Consider the following 22,454-nt stretch of genomic DNA (forward strand, 5'->3'; position numbering starts at 1 on the left):
CAATTATTATAAATTTATAATTAGCATTTTGAATAATCATAAATCATAAAAAATAATGTAAAAAGATTGAATGACAAATTGGGTAGTGAGAATTTCTAATGGACAGAGTACGTGTGTATGTGAAAATAGAAGATAGGGCACACAGAAGTCAAAAGGTCATTATTTTTCTGAAAATTACATATTATCATGCAAAATCAGATATTCTTTATTGATGGACAGTGTCATAAAGCCATCACTGTGTTTATAGACATTTAATTGAAGACAGCATAAAACGATAAACTAAGAAACATGCATGGTTGACTCCTCCAATTCAAACCATAAATCATACTGATGTTGAGACAAGTCGCCCAGACACAAATTCTGATGATAGATGAACCATTTAACTTTGATTTTTGAAAGCAATGAGCTCGCTAGCAATACCTCACACTGACTAATACCACATATGGTCATATAAGAACTCATCAAAAATCCATTTTTCCCTTGTGTAGATGCTAAAATTATCTTCTAAATGATCATTATTAAAAGTATGCAGTGTGTAACATTTTTCTAATGTGCATAGCTGGATCCCATGGCTACTTGCTTGAGTAAGCAATGATTTTATCACTATTTCTGTCTTTAAAAATAAAATTCTGAAAGTAAAACAGATAAGGTAGTGTGTAAAGTTAATGAATTAAAACAAAATAAGAGAGTTAATTTAAAAAGTTTAAGGAAAGCATTTATTCAAGTTCTGCAGTTTTTGTGTGCACCTATATGCCAGAATAAAAATTTAATAATCTAATAATAAACATATCTTGAGAAAAATCAAAATCCCTTGTAGCTACTCTCAATTATATTTGTAATCATGGTGTTTAAATAAAGATATTAAAAAATAAAAGCAAGCTCCTCTCAATGTTTAAATTTCAGTAAAGAAAATATAAATATTTGAGAAGGCTTTGATAAATTAAATAATTTGTATTTTAAGAGCAGCTTAATTTTATTTTGGTACAACTCTTGGTAATATACAATACTAAAGAATTACATTGATATATTCTATGAAGATATTATATTCCTTGAATGCTAGGAAGAACCTTTTTTGATTTTCTAAAAAGTGGGCAACATGAATTATTAAATTAATGATTTGATTAGTTGTTTTTTTATTTTTTTAACAAGGTTCACACTCAGCTGTGCTCATTGGCTACCTGCTTTGCCAGGGCTTTTCTGGTGCTTGATAGGAGGTTATCAACTTATCACTTAGATCAATTTCAGAACTTTTTAAACTATTTTGTAGAATTATTCTATCAAAAAGAAAGAAAAGGTTGGCATCTAGTTTAGGTTACATGAAAGGAACCCTTTGAGGTGTTTTATTATAGAAGTATACACTTTAAAACTGACTAGATATGAACATAGAAAAGCATTTGGAACATAATATTGTTATGCTTCTCTGATATAAGAAACCAAAGTAAAACAATGAACAATGAACATACTTAAACATTCCAAATAAAAATACATGAACATTCCAAATAACACATTAACTTGCTGAACAATCTGGATTTATTTTGCACTTCAATTCACAAATTGAGGTGACAATGATTCTCTTTAGAACTAAAAATGTATTTCTTGTCATTGTTAAATTAATTTTATTGTCAGTAATCTTATAAGTTATACATTTTAAAAGATGATAAAAATGTCTCAGATGTTAGAAAAGTATCAAAACAGCTTTTTATCATATGATTTTCAAAGAAAAGATAACATTTTGCCATATTTATTGCAGCTTTCAGCTGGTGACTCTTCATCTAACCTAAGTTGGATTCGCTAAGGAGTCAGTATTTAAATGTAGAGACAAATGATTATAAATTTCCTCTGGGAGTTGTTTAGCTGTGTAGCTAAACAATAATGTCAGATTTGGAGTCTTGTTAGTAAGTAGTATGGGAGATTATAATTTGGCGTAACTTAATTTCTATAAAATCCATTATATTATCTGTTTTAATTATGCTATCCAAATGCCACCTTCCATTCTTAAAAGGACTTTTTGCTAACCAAACAGAAAATTTGAAATTCAGCTAGGAGATCTGAGAGCTTTGAAAGTAAGAAGTGTACAAGATCAAATCTCCAAGTATGTAGGCTAATATAATAGTTTATTTTCCGAGGTAGCTGAACACATTCCAAATTCTCATCAAAGCATTTGAAAATACAGGGTTTCATAGTGTTACTCATTCAAATGATGTTCCAGTATGTTGTCTTGCCAAATCACATTTTTGTATGACTAGGACAAGATCAGAATGCACCTCTTCTGCTCTTTTTGTTACCATACAACAGTAATAAATGAAAGAGCAGTGATATTTAGATGGATGAGTTGTATGCCAGGAAGAGAAAACTACCAAACAAGGACCTAAAGCGATCCCCTGTCTTCACATGCTTGATTTCATTCCTTAATTAGAGCCATTAATCAATAGGTATGAGATATGAGGCTTTAGAAAGACTTGGTGACACGACACCTTGCCACCTGTCAAAATTACAGCTTTCTGTTCATGCACCATCCCTCAAATAGTTATTTTCTGCAAGCCTGGCTGCATCCCACAATTCATTATTTACTATATAGTTCTATTCAAGTGCGATGTCAGAAGATAACCCATTGATGATAAGTAATGTTTAATGTTGAATGGTTAATGTGTTTGCATATATTGTGTGTACAACCATATAAACTCTTACACATATTATGTTATAGTTAAAATCTTCAAAATCATGAAAATGGTCCCTGCCTAACACACTGCATATATTGAAACATTACTTCCCTGTTAATTAAACTTTCTCTTAATGTAAAAGAAATAATTTTATATTAAAAGAGAAAATTATTGTTAAAATATATGTAACAATTTTTATTATAGAAAATTTTAGCTATTATATAAAATTATTTAAAGATTTCAAAATGCTCAAAAAGAAAACATTTTGTTATTCCTAAAAAAAGACCATTAAAATAATAGTGTTTATCAAAATCATAAATGTTTAAATGTATTTATATACAACTCTGTGTATTTTTTCATGAAATCAGTATTTGAAAATTAATTTTTATTGAGTCCATAATTTACAAAGTTTTTCAGAGTTGAGTGTCAGCCATAAAATGCCCCAATACCAGTTACATCACCAGTGTCAACTTCTGTTAACTAATATTCTGTTTCCCTTACACCCCTAAGCTTTTCTCCTTGACAGGCATATTTTAAAATTTGGTTGTTGTAGGTTTTTAATCATGAAAACATTCTTTCACAATAAGGTCACTATTCAACCCCAGCTATTTGCCTTAAATTATAATCTTCATAAATATAGCCGCAAAGTGGATATTTCAGACACACCTCGGAATCCTGCTGAGAGACAGAAGGTTGAGCTCTCCTTTATAAAGTTAGAATAGAACTGAGAATCACAATTAATTTTTTCCTAGAGAATACAGACAGCCATCAGATAACTCTCAATCTAAAATGACCTTGGTCTAATTCAAACCTTGAAAGGAAAAGGAGAAAAAAAAATTACATTTCAGTAGTCATTCCTTGTATAACACAATCCCTATGAACTATTCAATATAATTGTGTTCTATTCATCATTGCTACAATTATACTTATTTTCAAATGTCGTGAAGGCACTTCTATGATTGACACTATGATTGAAATATACCTTTCTTATATTAGCTGCATTAAAATATTCATGAATTTATCTCATAGTTGTAAATTTGGACAACAGTTAATTTAATCTTTTATAAAGACATTAGATAGTCAATGGTGATTACTTCCAGTGAGAAATGTAAGTAATGTAAAAGAAAATCACCCCTAAGTTACCGACTTTTGCATATTTTATTCTGTGAAGTTGCAGCTTATTTTAATGTTTTAGGATTATTGCTCAAATTGCTGAAGTAATATACTTTGAATTATAACAAAAGTGTATGCAATATGACACCATTATTCATGGCAGTACCTAGTACAATAGCTAAGATATGGAATAAATTAGGTGTCCAAAGACAAATAAATGGATTATGAAGATGTGGTACCTATTCACAATGGAATACAAAGATTCTGCAAGGAACAACAAAAGTTGCTGCAACCTGTTTGAAACTGAAAGATATATTGAGAGAAGTAAGCCAGAAGAAGAAAGGCCAAACAAGGATGATGATCTCACTTATCTGTGGTTTATAGAGTAACTAGATGAGGAAATGTAATGTAATACATGATTCCTAGATCAACCTTGACCCCAAAGTTTAGTGAAGAGGAATACATGGAAGGAAAGAAAACAAGTCAGGAAGGAAGAGGTTGAGAAAGGGAAGTAGTGGAATAAACAGGGTTGATATTTCTATTATATTGATGATATGGGAGAGTAGTATAACTGTAAATACAAAAACACAAAGTCAACATTGAAAAAATGAGGTCTAAACTGCAACTACCAACATTTCTAATATGCCTATCTAGATGAAAGTCAGGGGTGCAGGTGAGGTGGGAGTGAGATAGATGATGGAGCTAGGAAAACCAATGATGGGAGTTTTGATATCAGTAATGAAATTAATGTTGAAATATCATCTGCCTGAAACTCAATTATCAATGATTTTGTAAATTAAGGATAACTAAATAAAAATTAATAACAAACAATATTTTTAAACTATATGTAATATAAAATAAATATACCAGAGGTAAAAATAAAGAGAATTACAAAGAGAAGTGACCATTTATTATTTAAGATATTAGGTCTCCTATTATATTCATTTACATGTTTAGGTCCTATACAAACATCTGAATCAAAGCATTATTGTATAATTTGAGGAAAATTTTTGTACCTGATGAGATTATACAAATTGATAATTAAAGCATTGTTTGTACAATTTGTACAATTTGAAAACTTGTCAGTGGAAAACTTTGAGTTACTAATAAATTTCAAAAAAATTTAGTTTCTGTATTTTGTGTAATAATTATTTTAAAATATTTATATATTTACTAAATTTTAAAGTAATTTCCCAAAAGTGATAAACTATAGTGTACACATTAATGTAAATGTGGTTATGCATAATATATAATGCATGATATGCAGAGTCATAATTTACATATGCCCTATCAATTTGAGATCATTATGCATAAGCATCAGCAATAAAATTAATTTCTTGTACTGTGTTTTAAAAATAGAATTTATGTGTTAGTGCTTCAATCACAACTTATTAACACTGTATTTGAAGATATAATCATGATTATTTTATTACTCTATAACATTTTTGTAAGTAAAGACCAGTATAACAATTATTAATATTAAAATAGTTTATTTTCTTATTAATTATTAACACTTCTTGAAGGCTCGAGGACCATATGGGACACATGCATAGAATTGTGGTGGCGGGTGCAAGGCAAACATTCAACCTGAGTATTATTGCCAGTAGACCTTAATGAGAACATATTATAATATAATATCCAGAGGACAGAGTCTTTCCTTATGGTTGTAGAAGTTCTGCTCAGTCACAGTTGTCAAAGTTAGACCTCTGGAATTAGAGATCTTGATTTTTGTATGAATCCTAGGCCAAAACCTAGGTGAGTATCTTTGTTATTGGTCCCAGGTTAAGTTCTACCCAGTCATGGTTGTCAAAGTCAGTTTTCTGTAATTAGTGTTCTTGGTTTTTGCACAGGTCAAAGGATGGGGTCTCTTGTGATTTCATCTTACCATTAGATGATGAGACAGGGCAAGCTGCTCTTAGATCAAGTTGTCACTGTTTCCTCATTGTCAGGATGTCATATCAAAACTGGCACAAGTTGGTGCCAGAGGGGTATTAGGAATTTCCTAGGGGGGAGTTTGGTTCATGGTGCTATTGCAGGGAACTTTATCGATTCTATGGGATCTGGGATTTGGAGTTGGACGTTTGCTGTCCGATCACATGGAATATGAGTCAGGTCCACATGACACATGTTCAGGGTGGAAGGCGCCCATGTATAATAAAATGTATGGTTTCTTATTCCTAGTAGATAAGGGTTTGTTTCTATACATAAAATTTCCCCTTTTTGTATGCCTATGCAAAAGAAAATGGTGCCACATTGTATTGCTGGTACATTTGGGGTAAGAATGATAGGCTACACAATCTCTATGTCCTGATTTTGACCTGAGCTTTTATCCCAAGAAAGACTTTTTCTTCAAAGTTTTAGTACCAGGCAGAACCAAAACAGGTGAAATTAAAGAATATGTATATATATATATATATATATATATATATATATATATATTCTTTATATATATTCTATATATAGAAAGAAATAAATAAAAATAAATTTTAAAGAAGCAATTAAAATAAAGGAAGGATGAGGCTACCTTTACATTTGGAAATAAACATTCTAAGAGGTATTACTCAGAGGTATTAAACATACAAAGGAAATATAGGTATCCCACTAAGTCATTTGAGATATTCTTGTGGGGGTGAGATCCAGGGCACTTTTTCATCCCACACCATAGTCTTGTTGAAAGTCAGGCCTCCAACAACTTCTGAATAGGTTTCTAATATCTGTCTGTATGTGGGCATGAGTTTGTATACAGTGAATTTTGCCTGCCAAACCCATATTGTAAGCGATTAACACTTTTTTATACATTTTTAATTTATTTTATGCTATTTGAATATCATATGTTTATGTTTTATATATTTATATATTATAAAATATAATATTATAATAAATAGTTCACATAATATCATGTTACATATCATATATGTTTTGGAGCCACACCTAGCCATACTTAGGTTTTACTATTGACATGGCTCTGGGGATCATTTAGTGTGTTTTTTAGGTTGGCCATGTGCAAGGCAAATACTTGATCTTCTGTACTACTCACTGGTCCCCAACAGTATGACATTATATATTATATTTATTTGTATATTATATAAATTATAGCTACATGAACTATTGCTTACGTAATATTTTACTTAAAATACATTTTCAGAAATACACAATACATGAACATTCTTCTGTTTTGTTTGTTTGTGGCCACAATCAGTGGTGCTCAGATTTTATTCCTGACTGTGCTCATGGATCAGTCCTGACATGATCTCAAGGACCAGATGAAGTGCCAGATTGGCCATGTGCAAAGGAAACAGCCTGCCAGATGAATCATCTCTTTGACTGAACATCCTTTACAACAGATTTCTTCATTTGTAGAATTGTAAGGAAGCAGAAACTATCCAACCAAAGAAAGCAGAAAAGCTAATCATAAAATAAATGTAGTCTGAATTCTGATAAAAAAAATCATACAAATGAATAAAGCAAATTTCTAATATAATTTTAGTTCTTCACCTAATTGTGAGTTAATGAATTAATATCTCTAATGCTCAGTATCCTTTTCTTTTTTTCTCAGTATCCTTTTCTAAAATAATAGCTATATCTCAACTATTAACTTTTATTACAGCTAATTTATATATAATAGTTAATTATGTAACTCCAATAAGGAAGTCCTCTTAGAATTCAAAGAAAAGGATACTATAAATCACATTAGTTTTTTAAAATGAATCAGAGCAAATATCTACCAGAATAACACAACATGTCTTTCTGGTGGAAATTTCTTAAAACATACTATTTGTGAGGTTGTATTGGACTACTGATGACTTTTTTTTCTGTTCCAATTCTTGCTCCACATTCTTATCTACTTATACCACGACAATTGAAAGCTGTTAGTTTTAAAAGCTACTGGCTAGCATAGATCAGGTATAGTCACTTTAAATTGTCTTTCTTTCCTAAAATATATTCTAAAATCTGGATACTACTGGATAGACATATGCTTTGAAACAGGCCCAATTTTTGCATATCACATACGTATATAGTCATTTGTACCTTCCATAAGTTATGGTACATTATGTTTTAACTTATATAGCATTAATCAATTAAGTGATAGGGGTTTTTTTGGTTAATTTTTTTAATAAATCACCTTGATATACAGAATTAAAAAGTTGTTGATAAGATTAGTTGTTTTGTTTTGTTTTGGTTTTTGGTTTGGGGCCACACCTGATGACTCTCGGGGGTTACTCTTGGCTATGCGCTCAGAAATTGCTTCTGGCTTGGGGACCCATATTGAACACTGGGTGATCAAACCCTGGTCTGTCCTAGGCTAGCACACACAAGGCAGACACCTCACACCTTGAGCCATGGCTCTGGCCCCAATAGTTGAGTTTTTATCAATTTTTCTAATACCTATAATTTTGACTTGTAGTAATCTTGATTTTAGTTTTTTCTTCTTCAGATCATGAATAAATTCATGTCTATACTCAAATGTCATTTATCTAATCATACTTTTTTGGGGGTTAAAAATCAAATTACTGTTCCAGCAGATTACCATGTAAATTTTTAGCAAGTAATGATTACAACTCAGATGATTAAGAATTTGTAAAGGGAAGCTTTGCTATGTTTACACATGTATGTGTATATATAAGGATATAGACATATAAATATCCCTCCTCATTTCTATGATTTTACTTCATCCTGCAAGAAAGATAAATCATAATAGGAGAAAAACTCTCTACTCCTTTTAAGAGTATAGTGTGAAAATTGCATCCCACATTTCCACTATACCTTATTGATCAAAACGAGCACAAAGTGAATGTGAAGATAAGCAAATGAAACTACATTAAACAAAAAAAATTCTGAGCCTTAAAAAAACTTTGATGACAAGAATACAAATATTACTCACACAATGGAAAACATTATTAACTCAACACTTATCTAATAAGGGATCCATATCAAAGATATATGACACTTGAAAATTAATTTTTTTCTTAATGATTTTAACACTATAATTTACCAAGTTGTTCGTTCATAATACAGTAATTTTAGGAATGAAATGTCTAGGAATTAATGTTAATTAAATTAATATTAGAAATTAAACACCAGTCCTACTACCAGTGAGACCATTACCTCAACAATATCCTCCATCCAACTTCCCTTCATGCTGGCATAAGAAAATTTACTTCATATTGCTTGTTACAACACCAAAGCAACTGGAGTTATCAAATCTTAGGCCAACAGAGGTCAATTTGAATTAATTGTCATATTTCTCAATGATATTACTAAAATCAGTGTCTAAGGATTTACAAGGCTGTGATTTGGTGCTAGTTGAAATGTCTGTGCTCCTGGTTAGGCTCAGTGAGGTTGATAGATTACTTTGTAAGTTTTCCATCAGATTTCCTGTGATAGTTTGGGCTGATACTACCAGATAATGACCCAGAATTTATAAAGCAGCCCCACAATCCAGGATTTATAAATCTAAAACAAAGTAGGTGACTTGTAAATTTGATAAAGTTAAATCACAGAGAGAGGCCCTATTTGTTGAAGGGTGTCAAAGGTGGAGTTGGGTTGCTGTAGTTACTGAAGATAGGGGAATATGCATCCTGCTTTCTGAGAATGCTGCTCAGGTATCAACCCAGACCAAATAGTCTTTATAATAGAACCAGTATATTTTTCAACAAATATTTTTATAATTCATAGTAAAAGTACTTTATTTAATGAGCAATAATCAAGTTGAAAATACATGCTATTTCTTAGAATTTATATGTAGAATAATTTTATATTTTAATTTTATTTAGATTTACTTGTTATAATAAAAATACTTACATATGGGGCCGGGCGGTGGCGCTAAAGGTAAGGTGCCTGCCTTGCCTGCGCTAGCCTTGGACGGACCGCGGTTCGATCCCCCGGTGTCCCATATGGTCCCCCAAGCCAGGAGCAACTTCTGAGCACATAGCCAGGAGTAACCCCTGAGCGTTACTGGGTGTGGCCCAAAAACCAAAAAAAAAAAAAATACTTACATATAAGGTCTAGTTTTATTCTTCCATACCTGTCCAACTGTCTCCACTACAAACATCTAAATTTAGAGCTTGCCCACCATCAAATATAATCCTATGCTCAATTCTCTCACAAATCCTATCCTGAAAACTGCTATAATTTTACCTAAAACTTTTAATTGTATGTTTCTGTCCAGTTAAATTGCTTTAGTAATGCATTTCTTAAATTTAAGTAAGCTATCCAAACTGTTTTATAATTTTTATTTTACTAGTGCCTGCATGGAGGAAGGTTATGATTTTGGGTGGAAGATATTGGTGAAGTAGATGTCACACTGGTGGTAGGATTTGTGTTTGAACATATAATTTCATAAGTGACTGTATATGAACAACTTATATTATCACCTTAAGTTAGTCCATTTCCCAATAATTTAATTTATGATTTGCTTTATTTTAATGTAAAATTAGCATTTTACTGAATATATATACATAGTAAAGCTTCTTTAGCAAATCATCCTTGGATGAGCATTTTGGTTAATTTCATGTTTTGTCCAATGTGTTTAATTCTGCTTTGAATATAAAGATGCAAAAACCCATCTTTATTAGTGTTTGATACTAATTGGAAAATAACTATGGCTTGTATTATATTCTACGTAAAAAACTTTTTGAGAACTCTCCATGCTGTTTTCCATAATGGCTGAAACCATTTACAATCCCACGAACTGAAAGAATGTTTCTTCTCCTCATTCACACCAGCATTCAATGTTCATATTTTTATATAGGTCATTCTCACCAGAGTAAGATGGAATCTGATTGATATTTTGGGTTATATTTATCTAATAATAATGAAGACAGGCTTTCTTTTCATATGCCTCTTTGTTGAATTAACCAGGTCCCATCCAATTCAGGATATGCTTATGACTGAGAGTTGGAAGTACTTTGGATGGACTCATCCTTTAGATTGGTGCCTTAGACACCTCTCTTCACCAGGGAGTGTTCTGTCACTTGCCAATAAAGACCCCAGGTCTCTGAGAAAAACTGCTTTGGGTTTTCGGTTTTCCACCACTGAGCTATCTGCTTCTTAAGGATGGAAGTTTTGCATGTGGGAGTTTCTGAACCCGTTTTATCCTCTTTAATCCCATGTGTGGATTATTTCCTGCATCAGCATTTGCTTCCAGACCTGCATCTCTTCAATGCCCTGGATTTGTGGCATTCCGCTTCACCTTTTGGCCAAATCGGATTCCAGAGATCAAATCAAATTTGATTGTGTGCGTGACATATGCCCCATCTCTGCACTTTCATGACCCACATCATGAAATGATTTTGAACTGAATTTTAAGAAATCAAAATAAATTCTAGATCCAAATAATTGCATAAACAATAAAAATATTCTAAATAAAACCAAATTGAAGGGGCTGGGAGACACTCAATGGCTGAAAGTCCCTGCACTGCAAGGGTAAGGCTCTGAGTTTGATTCCCAGGACAACTTGCATGTTTTAAGAGTCATCCTGGCAGAGAAAAAGTACAAGAATACTGAATTAACAAATCAATTTAACAATTTAGCTACACAATTATATAATTTTATCTTCATCAAAAATTACTCTTGACCAATCCTGAGAACCCTTTCTAGGTGTAAATGAGTAAAAATGCTTATTTCAAATTTATGGAGAATTATTTTTCACAAAATATGGAAATATTGACAGAAGCGCACCATTGGTCCTCAAAGGAAAAATAAAGACTACTTTACTACTTTACACATTAGTAAATTAGTTCAAGCTATTAGAATTTCCAAGATTGAGGAGAACATGGTAGAAATGAGTTTAAAGATATATAAATATGACCATAGTACTTAAATAAAGATAATATAAAAATATAATATAATAAGATATATGAATACATGTATCATTCTATTTATAGATGGTGCCTAAAAAAACTATGATATATTTAAATAAGAACTAGTGAAGATATGAATTTAGGCTCCAGTCTCACATTGCACAGTGTGAAGGAATCATGTAAGCAATAACTGATGGGAAATTCCATGTGCTTTAACATCCTATCCTTGATATTATTTCACAAACTTTCTATCTCTATATTGGGTAATAGAGGATTGTTACAAGTATAAATAATCCCCATCTGTGTGCATGGCACTAAACTAAGTAACTTGGCACGAAACTTTGTTTCTTAACCACCACACATATAAATTATTTTACAAAATAATGCTGGACATGTACCCATTCATTTATTCATTCATCCACTTAAACATTTTATTTAAATGTCGATTTTGGGGCATGGACACATGAATAAAACATACTTATCTGTCTCAAGAGAGTTGTGACTAATAAACAAATATATAATCAAAAAGACTGATGTTAAATTGAATATTTTTAAATAACATTTTGTCATTTCAAGTGGATGAAGCTACAAGGACAGCAATACAATTTTTATATGTTTTATATCTTTAAGTCATCTTTGTATAATTCCCTTCTTCAGATCTGATTAACCCCAGCAGTCAGGTAAAATATTCATAATAAATATGCTTCGCAACAACAAAATGCTAACTCACATTACTGCAAACTCAGAAATGATTTAACTCCACAAGTATATTTAATTTAATCTTTTAATATAATAAATTACAGTTAAAAATCTTCAAAGTCTTTTATATTGCTCCAAATAAAACACAAAACCTCTGTTCTAATTCAACAGGAAAAGGCTTGTTTCTGAGAAAGCATTGGAGTATATATTTTATTTGCACAACATATTTATTCAGAGCTTATATGCTAGGTAAATCTACAGAACTTTTTGCTATAAAATGTTATGCAAGAAATATATACCCCTCATAGTCCCTAGAGGAAAAACTTCAAAAGCATTACTTTTAAATAGGGCTAGAATTTCCAAAGGAGTTCTTCTTGCCGTGATTTTAAGCTAGACATCTGCAGGAAGAGAGACATTTGAATTTGTTGGGAAATAAGTGAAAACAAATTCTGTTCCTGATGAATATTGCTTAGTATTCAAACATCGATGCCTGTCAGAATCAATTCATCTGCAACAGTAAAAATACTTTAAATTTACGTGACACCTTCTTCTGAAGAATCATTTAGCACAAAGTTGAAAAATGCTAAGGGAAACAATAATATACTTTACAAAAGCATAGAAAGAGGAAAATAAAAGTGGCCATGTCTACCTTGAAAGACAATAGACCCTTTAAAGTCAGAAGTTAAACAAATCGAGCAACAAATTTTACTGATTTAACTCGGGGAATTGAACAGTTGCTTGAGATAAATGAATCACTGAGCTTTTAGTGTCATCTACATAGACCACCAGATTATTTTTGAATAAAGATAAAGTAATGTCCAAGGACATTTATTGAAAAGTTAAGCATTTTTAAAGATGTTACTTTGAATTTTAAAGAGAAAACATTTACCAATCGACTCCTTCAGATATGAAAAGAAAATTATTTAATAGCTACATGCACTTGGAAGTATAGAGGACAACAATCACATCAGAAATAGTAATAGGAACCATTATTGATAAATCCTGATTGATAGTGTTGAGACCTTATTATTTGATCAATCTATCACATTTTTATTGAGTTTGTTCTTTTTGTCAAGCAAGGTACTGAGCTCGAGGCAGAATTTCATAGTAAACAATATCAAAGGCTTGTTTATCTTCATATAGGCTTGTTTGGTAAAGATATTTGTTGCAATATAGATCCTTACAAAATTTGTTGCTTGAAAACACAATCAATTATTTTCCTGTTAACAAGAAATTTAACAATGTATAATACTGGCAATAATTGTATTAGTTTTTTAACCCTCTATAATGCTAGCTTCTGAAGCTCTCTGTCTATAATTTTTCATGTATCTCTCCATAATTATATATATTGTTCATATATCTATATCTTATGTATGAAATATGTATAAACTATATACTACAATAGAATCACATAAAAATAAAGTAGCATTATAAAATTGGCCTTGTAAAAAGCCTTGGAGAAAAAAAATTGTGTGAAATTTAACCCCCAATGGGTAGTGTTTAGCATAGACTTTCTGAAAAGCAGAACCAGAGGGATGAATTAAAATATTGACTCTTTGCAAATTGAAAATCAGGTTCTATACAGGTGAAAAGAAAAAGGTAAGGGAAAGGTGCAAGAGCACTAGTATATGATGTTATAGTACCAATTATCATATCAAGAACTACCACAAAATAGCAGGATATTCAGAGTTGTTACAGTTTGATATACTGAAAGTTTCAAATTATCTTGACGTTAGAATGACATCTTTTGTTGAATGTGCTATACGAAAAAAAAATGTACTAAAATTTGGAAATTACCTCAGGAAACTTGACTTCTGAAAGACTTGTTTCCTAGATTTCAAATAATTATTATTGCTCTCTATGCACAAATTAAGATTTTAATTTTTAAAGTTATTATTACATCAATTTTCACAAATGCACAAATTAAGATTTTAATTTATAAAGTTATTACTACCTCAATTTTCACACAACATAAACAACTGTGTTTATGTCTGCATCAAAATAGAGAAAAACAAAATAAGTTTTGTTATAAAGTTTGTCATAAAGTCTATACATAAGGATTTACATATTGTGAAATATAAAGAGCACACTTCTATTCAGAAATGTGTGTCATTCAATTATTTTTAAATGGACCAGAGTTAGGACAGGAAGTAAGGCAATGCCTTGTTTGTGACCACCTTAATTGAGACCCAGGTTTGACTGCAGCACTGCTTTGTTCACCCAAAACACTAAGAGTATCCCTCCACACAGAAGTAGAATTAAGCCTGGAGCACTACAGGACATGGTCTCACAACAACAACAACAACAACAACAACAACAACAACAGAAGTTATTAATTAGTATTAGTCATCACTACTTTTTTAGTAGATTTTTCTTAGCTCAAAAGATGTATTTTATTTAATAGTAGCTTAATTCTTTTAATACATAAATTATATTATTTAAAGATCAAGTGTTCCATAGTTAACTGTAATACATTTGTTTCCATGCAAATGGGAGAAAACTTACTTTTAAAAAAGAAGGAAAAGAAGAAAAGAAAAGTAAAAAAAAGAAGAAGAAAAGAAGGAAAAAAGAAAGAAAGCAAGAAAGGAAGAAAGAAAGAAAGAAAGAAAGAAAGAAAGAAAGAAAGAAAGAAAGAAAGAAAGAAAGAAAGACAGAGAAAGAAAGAAAGGAAGGAGGAAAGGAAGGAGGAAGGAAGGAAGAAGGAAGGAAGGAAGGAAGGAAGGAAGGAAGGAAGGAAGGAAGAAAAAGAGAAAGAAAGGAGGAAAGGAAGGGAAAGAAAAGGAAAGAAAGAAAGAAAGAAAGAAAGAAGGAAGGAAAAGGAAGGAAGAGGAAGGGGAAGGAAGGAAGGAAGGAGGAAGGAAGGAAGGAAGAAGAGAAGAAAGGAAAGAGGAAAGGAAGGAGAAAAGGAAAGAAGGAGGAAAGGAAGGAGGAAAGGAGAGAAGAAAGAAAGAAAGAAAGAAAGAAAGAAAGAAAGAAAGAAAGAAAAAGAAAGAAAGAAAGAAAGAAGAAAGAAAAGAAAAAGAAAGAAAAAAAAGAAGAAAGAAAGAAAAAAAGAAAGAAAGGAGAAAGAAAGAAGAAAGAAAGGAGAAAGAGAAAGAAAGACAGAAAGAAAGAGACAGAAAGAAAGAAAGAAAGAAAGAAAGAAAGAAAGAAAGAAAGAAAGAAGGAAGGAAGGAAGGAAGGAAAGAAATGAAAGAAGGAAGGAAAGAAAGAAGGAAGGAAGAAATGAAGGAAGGAAAGGAAAGAAGGAAGAAAAGGAAGGAAGGAAGGAAGGAAGGAAGAAGAAAGAAAAAGAAAGAAAGAAAGAAAGAAAGAAAGAAAGAAAGAAAGAAAGAAAGAAAGAAAGAAAGAAAGAAAGAAAAAGAAGAAAAAGAAAAAGAAGAAAGAAAGGAAAAGAAAGAAAGAAAGAAAGAAAGAAAGGAATGAAGAAAGAAAAAGAAAGAAAGAAAGAAAGAATGAAAGAAAGAAAGAAAGAAAGAAAGAAAAAGGAGAAAAAAGAAAAAAGAAAAAAAACAAAAAAGAAAAAAACAAAAAAGAAAAAGAAGGAAGAGAAAAAAAAGAAAAGCTAGAATTGAGAGAGGGAGGGAAGGAATTAAAAAAAGAAAAAAGAACAGAAAATATAAAAACAAGAATATTTGTGAAAAATATTACATCTTGCAGGGAGGTCATTAAGTCATTGTCAAAAAGTTTACTAAGTTCTTGTTGCTAGCAAATCTTTTTGTTATTTCTTTTCTTTCTGAACATAGGTGGCTTCAAAAACATATTGACATCTAAATCTGTGTGTTCCTATGGACATGACAGTATTAAAAGTTTTGAAATCGTCCATGAATTCTAAGTACCATGGCTAATACTGTGGTTTTTGTGGAACATATTCTCAGCTGTCAGACCTTCCAGAATTAAGAGAAAGTTGGGGAAGAGTGCCCACAGTTACCCAAAAAAAAATGTCTTGTGATATCAGTTCAAATAAGGGCATACCTAGAGTTTTAGTCAGTGTAAGTCTCTACAGAGAGTCATAGGTGAATGGCAAAGCTGGACCATTGTCAAAACAGCAATAGTGGCTGGTGGGTGCAGCTGATATGGCATTGGAAGTGTGGCTACTTAACCATCTCTCCTCCTGAGATTGCTAGCTTTCAACGGTATGGCAAATGTATCCATAATTTTACATGGCTTGGTTTACATCTCTTTTGAGAAAAGATTGAGTCTATAAAGCTGGCTCAATATTGACATGGTGAGATGGAACCAGAAGACACTACACACGACCCTGTCTTCAACACAGGATCTATACAGAAACCAGGATCTAAAACTATAGAAACCTGACAGCAACAACTGTGATGCTGAAGAGCAGACCACCAAGAATGACTAGGGGGTTGGACAACCTAGTAAGCCTGAGCCTTGAATTGGTCTTAAAATAGTTTGTGGGTAAGATCTCCTGTTTTTTAGGCCAAAGGTCTTTCTTTCCAATTTCTTTCATATTTTGTTGTCTCTACACAAATGACAACTGCCACACACACATTTTTTAAGTGTATCTCCCACCTCTAAAGAAAAAAAAGGGGAGGGAGCATACTAAACTTTCAGATATTGTATTAACGACTTTATTGGTAATACAATAATTTTCTCAAATATAATGCTAATGAATTCTCTCCTTTTTTTCCATTTTTGTAATTCTCTGTTCTCTATTTATTAATAACTTTGCTTTCTGTCACCCTGAAACATTTGTATTATGATCAGTTATGTCAACTATGTGATACATTTCCTTTAAATAAATTTAAAAAATAATATAAAAACAACAACAAAAAAAGAAAAAAGTTTAGGGAGGAGTAAAAGTGGATATTAGTACAAATAGTGATATATGGTAAGTAAGGTTAGAATGTAAGAATAAGCTATCGAAAACAACAAAAAGATATGGTACATGTGGTAACAAGAGTAGACACATTGGAAGATTGGGTATTGAAAAGCAAAGAATTCCAGGTGAACATTTAGAGTTTATCTTGAGAAGTAAAGTATCTTTCTACATCATTCAATGTATCGAAGGGAAGATGAGTGAAAACTTAGAAGACCTGAAGATTTAGTGAGATGCATGAGAGTATTCATATGCACTTTCTAATTGGGGATGTCATTTACTAAAAAAGGAGATGGGAACAGGTGTCAAATATTTTAGAAAAACGGGATATTTTTATTTTTGTACTACAAGTGTTATTTTATTTAACTTATAAAACCCCTTCCAAAACTTTTATTATTGCCAGAAAAACAAATTTTATGTCAAATCAATAAAATCTTGAGTATCAACTTAGAAGATTTACAAATTCTTTTTCAGCTGCAATAAAAAGCTTTTTTAAAAAGAGAAAGTATTTTAGAAATATAATAATATTAAACTTTTTGTGGATTTAATGACAATACTCAAATAAATTATTAACTATAAGCATTATACTTGCAAAATACAAAGGCAATTTAATTTAATTATGACTCATTTTGTTGTTACGTCAAATATATTTAATATAACCCACTGGACTGAATATAAAATGAATAATAAAATTAACATTTGTTTGATGGTTCATACTCTAATTTATATACTTACCTAGATACTGTATTATTATACTTAATAATAATACAATGACATAACCAATGACATAACACAAAAGTTAAGCCACTTGCTTTGCATAGTGTTAGTAAGCCAATTTTGAGCCTCAGCACAACAAACTATAAATCACTGCCAGGAGTGATCCCTGATCTCAAAGCCATTTGTAAGCTTTGAACACCACCTGGTGTGGCCCCCACATTAAAAATAAAAGTAAAATAACAGTATTAATAATTTTCATAATAATGAGCATTGTCAATCCTGTTATTGTTTTTTTTTTTCTGGCCACACCTAGCTGAACTTACTCCTGACTCTTATTCAGGTCTTACTCCTGGTTCTATACTCAGAAAATACTATTGGTGTTACGCAAAGGACTATGTGGGATCAGGGATCAAAACCTGGGTCGGCCACATGCAAGGCAAACACCCTATTATTTTATTAACTCTCCAATTCCATAAATGTTTTTGTTCTTGTTTTTAAAATGCTGAGTAAAATATCAATGTTACTATAAATGTCAGTCTCTTATAGAATTGTTGCATGGCCAACTAGAAAAACTTTAATGAGGCATTTTATTCAAAGGGGAACTACAGCACTTCACTTACAGGAATAAAATAATTAAAATCAAAAAAATAAAGAACACTATTTGATTAAAATAAAAAACGATGAACAGAACCCTAGCTTTTATTTAAATGAGTTTTAATGAAAGTTGTATTTTATGATCCGTATTGATTTTGACTATGAATAACCCGTGAAATACAAGTGCCCCTTTTTGGGGTTAAGCATATTTTTAGATGACTGGGACATTTGTACTCTGACACAAATCTCTGAAATAAGAAACTCCCATAGGAAAAATTTCAGTACAGCAGGAAAACAATATGCTCTGGAAAAACTTACAAATTTTTCAGAAAATGCATCTACATAGTCCTTTGTAAATTTTGCCAGAACAGTAAGTTTGAGACCTGCCATCATAGGATTTGGTAACAGCCAACATACAATTGAGAAAAGATATGCATGCCAAAATGTAAGAGGAATTCACAATAACCAGGAGTGATGACACAGAGGATAAAAAGGTCAGAGACCTAAAAAACAAACAGATTGCCAACTCTGTAAGAAAAATCCTGAGGGTCTAAGGCAATAAAAATAAATGAACAAACAAACAATTTATCTTTGTCAAAAGGCCAAACCATATATTTAGAAAATCAGGCTCTGGCCAAATCCACAGACAACACTATCTCTTGGGAGACTTGATGATTCTGGTCCACGTAATATGTCTACAAATAACAGTAAAAGTAGGAAGCTGCTAAAAATATAAATGACTTAAAATTCGTTAAGATAAAGATATATCCACTTTGATGAGAGATTAACTTTCTTACCTACTCTTTCTTGTATTTTTATTGATAGATTTGCAAGGGTTAAGATTTTTTCTTTTTCTTTTTCCAGTTTTAGTGATTTTACTTTTGTAGACGTGTGAGGAATTGAACAGGACATAACTGTACAGGCAGAACCATTATAAAAGATATGCCATTTGTTAAGAATGTCAGAATATGGATGTAATTGTCAATTTTACTTTAAGCAATCAGATGTCCATGAATTATTGGGGAAAAATTAGCATCTGATAATGCGATTAATAATACATAGATTTATTAAATGGGAAACTATAAAAATATTTAATTAATTTTAATTTAGATAATGTGACTTACAAAGTTATACATAGTTGAATTTCAGGTATATAATTTTCCACACATATCCCATCATCAGCCTCAATTTTCTTCTACTAATGTACCCCCCCACATACACACAGCCTGCCTCTTTGACAGGCATATTTTGTTTAATATTGGAAATGGAAATCTTAAACATAAGTTTATTTAATGGGAGTGTAATCCTAAAATGTTCACTTTCAATTTTTCATCAATAACTATTCCTTAAAAGAACTAACAGATACTCTGGTTTCTCCTCAGATCATATAAATCTTTTACCTTTTACTAAAGATTTCTGTGGAGAGAAACAATTCTGAGTTCTTGTTAATTCTTTGAGGCCTTGCATTTGCAGGGTTAAAGAAAAGAAAATAAAAGAAAAGAAGAAAAGAAAAGAAAAGAAAAGAAAAGAAAAGAAAAGAAAAGAAAAGAAAAAAGTAAAGAAAAGAAAAGAAAAGAAAAGAAAAAAGAAAAGTAAAGAAAAGAAAAGAAAAGAAAGAACTAACTGAGGGTGAAGAATAGAGTACAGGAGGTAAGAAAGGCTTTGCCTTCCATGCACCTGATGTCCACTGGTGCCACATAACGACAACTGAGTAATATCAAAATCCTGAGCCAATAGGACTTGGCCCCCAAAACAACAAAACAAAGCAAAAATAACAAAGGGACACAATGGCAGTCTAAGTTTTTAAGCTTCTTCTTAAAAACTTTAATGCTTTTCATGAACCAGAGTGGTAGTAATGTCTTGAATATGGCTGATTCTCAACACCACATATGCTCGCAGAGAACTGCCAGGAATTATCCTTGAATCAAAAGCTGGGACTGCCGAATGTGGCCCATCTCCCCAAAAGTGTAATGCTTTATAATCATTTAATTTGATTTTGAAGCCACATTCAGCAGTGCTCAGAGCTTACTCCATACTCTGTAATCATTCTAAATAATCATTCCCAGCAGTTCTTAGAGCAGCATTGGGAGTGTTGGAATCTAACCAGAGTTGCCACATGCAAGGCAAGCAGCTTAACACCTTTACTATTTCTAATGTCCTGAAATATTTTCTGTTTAGAACTTGTCAGATGCTAGGTCCTGTCCATTGATATTGATGACCTTTTAGCTCTTTAATTTTATTATTTTTTGTCTTTGATCATTTCTGTCAATACAATTCCTCCATTATGTACAGAAGACTACCCTACAAAAACATCCAATTACAGCTTCACAAATGATAATCACTATGAAGTTTTATTTCAAATTTTACATTTATTTTGTTTTGAAAAATTATGATTATCACATTTTTTTATTTATAATGAGAGTTCTTCTCATCTAGAGCATGAAAAGTTATAGTTTCTTCAAGGCACAAATTTCAAGAATACTAATATTATCCACTACTATTTGTAAGAGCCTCTTTGTCCTTTTTTACTTTATTGGCAATTGGATATTGTAGACTACTGAAATTTGTGCTTTTATTTATGGTAATCCAGTCTACTGTGTCCAGGGCTTACTTCTGGTTCTGTATTCATGGATAAATCCTAGTAGGCTTAATGGATCTGATAGGAATTTGGAATTGAAGCTGAATGAATTGACTGCAAGGTAAACTGGCTCATTTCGCTGAATTTTTTTTCTTTCTTTTTCACTTTTCTTTTTTTTTTTTTTGTTAGTTTGGTTTTCGGGGCCACGCCTGGTGGTGTTTGGGGGTTACTTCTTGCTCTGAGCTCACAAATCACCCCTGCCAGGCTCGGGGGACCATACCAGATGCTGGGGATTGAATCCTGGCCAGTCCAGGGACGGTAGCATGCAAGGCAAACGCCTTACACCTGTGCTATCACTCCAGCCCCATTCACTGTAATTTTTATGGCAACACAAGCTCCTTCCCATGTGAAATTACTAGTGTTTCAATTACTAAAAAGCATATATAAAGTTCTTAAATTTTCTGTGTTTCACAATTCAGTATATTGGAACAACTAAAATAACAGTTACTAGAGACAAAATATGTCAATGGGATATTTTGTATAAAACATATATTCTGGGGGCCGGTGCTGTGGCGTAAGCAAGCAGTAAGGCGTCTGCCTTGCTTGTACTGGCCTAGGACAGACCATGGTGCGATCCCCCAGTGTTCCATATGGTCCCCCAAGCCAGAAGCAATTTCTGACCACATAGCCAAGAGTAACTTCTGATGAAAATTTTAAGCCATAGCTAAATTTTATATCAAGAATACTCACTACATGGCCTGTTGGTTAATTGCTATTATTGCAAAATGCAAGACAGTCTACATGCAACTGCATTCAGACCCAATTTGGTACCATGTAACATAATAAGAATTTATAAAGAACTTAATTTTTCCACTTCTAATTTTAATTAATTTTTGGTATGAAGAAAATGAAGCTAAGTGGAATAAAACAAAAATTTAAAAATTCATTGCAAGTATATGCTTATTTTAAAATTATTACCAGGAATAGGCACTAATATGTATGTAAAGATATATGTAGTTATTACTTTATACATGGATTAGAAAAAAAATTTTGTTGTTTTTTTTTGGGCCACGCCCAGTGATGCTCATGGGTTACTCCTGGCTTTGCTCTCAGAAATTGTTATAGGCTTGGGGGACCATAGGGGATGCTGTGGGGGATTGAACCGCAGTCCATCCTATACTGGCTGCGTGCATGGCAAATGTCCTACTGCTGTGCCACTGCTCTGGCCCCAGATTAGAAAATATCTTATTATTGGGTATAGAGTTTTAAAATAGTTGTTTTTATAGTTATGCTTTAGTTTTGCAAATTTAATCATTAACATTTGCCAATAGTTTCCAGGGAACCTGGATAAATCCCCATTTAACCAGCTATCTAAGTCAATAAGTGTTTTAAGGCTCTTCACTGATAAAATGGAGTGTGTTATTATATCAGCAAGTAGGGAGTGATAGTCC

At 31.9% G+C, this 22,454-nt stretch overlaps 1 non-coding gene across 1 annotated transcript; it reads left to right on the plus strand.

Annotated features, from left to right (window-relative positions):
- Window positions 1-19,787: 19,787 nt before the first annotated feature.
- Window positions 19,788-19,901, plus strand: LOC126021395 (U5 spliceosomal RNA). Its single transcript, XR_007499913.1, has one exon. It is a non-coding gene; the product is annotated as a U5 spliceosomal RNA (small nuclear RNA).
- Window positions 19,902-22,454: the final 2,553 nt, after the last annotated feature.

Source organism: Suncus etruscus, chromosome 10, assembly GCF_024139225.1.
Source record: "Suncus etruscus isolate mSunEtr1 chromosome 10, mSunEtr1.pri.cur, whole genome shotgun sequence".
Lineage (NCBI taxonomy): Eukaryota > Metazoa > Chordata > Mammalia > Eulipotyphla > Soricidae > Suncus > Suncus etruscus.